Source organism: Amphimedon queenslandica, unplaced genomic scaffold, assembly GCF_000090795.2.
Source record: "Amphimedon queenslandica unplaced genomic scaffold, v1.1 AMPQUscaffold_12927, whole genome shotgun sequence".
Taxonomy (NCBI): Eukaryota; Metazoa; Porifera; class Demospongiae; order Haplosclerida; family Niphatidae; genus Amphimedon; species Amphimedon queenslandica.
Window position 1 is genome coordinate 33,673 of NW_003546837.1, and position 2,278 is coordinate 35,950.

The window sequence follows — 2,278 nt, forward strand, 5'->3', positions numbered from 1 at the left end:
GTACCTGGACATCATTTTTTGACACAGCATCAGGTCTAGGTTTTGCTTGCTTTTTCTGTTTACTCTTATTTTGGAGAGCTCTACCACGCTTTACTAAATCTATGAGTATTATGAATTTATGATTAGTATAAAGTTTGAATTAAAAAATGAAAAATAGTTAACCTTCAGCTCCTTCAACTCCTTCAAGCTCTAATGCCTTTTCACATATAGTTTCGGACAGGTTGATTAAGGAAGAGACAATCTCCTGCCTGCTGGAATGACTACTGTCAGACTGGTCCGCCATTTTAACACGTGCACGAGAAAGAGTGTTTGCTGATTTTGCACTTTTTTATTGACCGTTTTGATAACGGGCACTATCCGTTGACGGTAATTACCGGCCCCGTTGACGGGACATTAGAGCGCCCCCGTCAACGGATTATACTTCTGGGCCACCATAGTTTTGTACCCATAGGCGTATCTAGCCTTCTCCAGCTACTAGGGCACTTAATTAATTATTCATATAATTAATTAAATATAATTAATTAATTATTCATATATCTAATTAATTAATTATACTTTAACTATTGATTGGAGCAATTTGGGCAAATGCATTTTAAATTTAAGACCAATAACTGCCCTGGTGCTTGAATAAACACTTGTAACATGTAGGTGTGTGCTAAATTATTGTGGTTAACAGTGCTAACTATTGTGGTTAACAGTCCTCCCACTGTTACAATACTGTGTATAATACAATAACCAATGAATATAATTATGGCTGCAAATTTCTACCCGGGCAAAGCCCGTGCTTGCCCGGGTCCAAATACGCCTATGTTTGTACCTTTCACATATCTATTTTATATGACTCTAACACTTGTAGGTAGTGATTTTCTTAAATTCAAGGAATACTATTTGTAAAAATCATTGAGGAAATAGTTAATAGCAAAGAAGCTATCATATTTTGTTTCTGTTGTTCAGGAAACAGCAGAGAAGTCCCTTCATCAACACTGCAGAACCTAGGCTTTATTTTAATTTTTCATAGAGGATATGCGTGTAAAGTGGGACAGCTGGTATTATGGGACACAGTTGCTTATTCTCACCAAATTTGCACTATAGCAGTCGTGACGCCAGCGGTACCGGAAGTCATAAGAGCCTGTATAATTTTATTGTAATACACTTGACAGTATGAATAATTAATGAGTTGCTACTTTATTTTATATTTATTTTTCATTTTATAGTTTCACTATGAAATTTGCATACAATACACAGAACATACATATTTATCACCATAAAAAACATCAACCAGTTTAAATAAACTATAACAGAACTGCAAGCAACTGATGTCCTTGACTTTACCGGATGCGTACAGTGTTCTAGACAACTCCAGCTTCTTGTCCATTTGCTTACAACAAGATAGTAGCTAGAAGAATATACTCCAGAAGTTTAAAGTTGTTCCAGCAAGAAATAAGGATGCTGTGGTCTTTGAAAGTCAATGGCACATAATATGACTATAATGACAAGTATAAAATCTAGCTCTAAAAGGATTTCAAACAATTCTATTGAGGTAAAATGACTTGATTAATGATCCTGAGTGTGGAATCTGTAGAAAAAAGGAACAGAACAGTCAAAATATGGCATGAAAGAATGGACCATGCAGGCTGAATCTACATTATGGATGCAACTGTCGTTCTAGATAACAGTATCAAAACGAAACTTTGCATACACAAAGATCTACTGATAGGCCAGTTGCATACCTAATTCTGAGCTGTTCTGGCCAGTCCCAGTACTATTATATACCTAGATAGTGTACACCATTTTCCAAACAGCGACAATAACAAGCAAAATATACTTACATTTCAGACTGAAAACTAACCAATTGATTCTATACCTTTTTTCTTCAAGTTTGAATTTGCTTCTTAGAGCTATAGACTACCCACCATCTTGTAAACTGCACAAAACTAAACACAGCTTTAGCCATCACTTGGCAGCCATTATGACGTCACTTGGAAAATAAAATTCACCGTTGGCGTCGCGACTGATAGCATAGATACTATAGGGCGTTACTAGAATGCGGATCAGTGCGGATTGCTGCGGATCGTTCCGCACGCTGAACCAAGCACGTGAACGCGCGGAACGTGCACGGGCGTGTGCCTAGAATGCGGATCAACTCTCAAGAATTCAGAATATACACCATAACTTCCCGTGGATCAGTCCTCTTGTTCTTCTATTCCGTTCAATCTTTATTTGTTGCGATGTTTAACTCTTTATAAAGTAAAAATAACTATTTTTAACTGTAATAATT

General features: G+C 36.7%; 1 long non-coding RNA gene across 1 annotated transcript; it reads right to left on the minus strand.

Annotated features, from left to right (window-relative positions):
• Positions 1-1,219: 1,219 nt before the first annotated feature.
• On the minus strand, positions 1,220-1,877 carry LOC109586193 (uncharacterized). The gene is made up of 2 exons (XR_002186868.1): positions 1,731-1,877; positions 1,220-1,576 (listed from the first exon to the last, which is right to left on the minus strand). It is a non-coding gene; the product is annotated as an uncharacterized LOC109586193 (long non-coding RNA).
• Between the last annotated feature and the right edge of the window lie 401 nt (positions 1,878-2,278).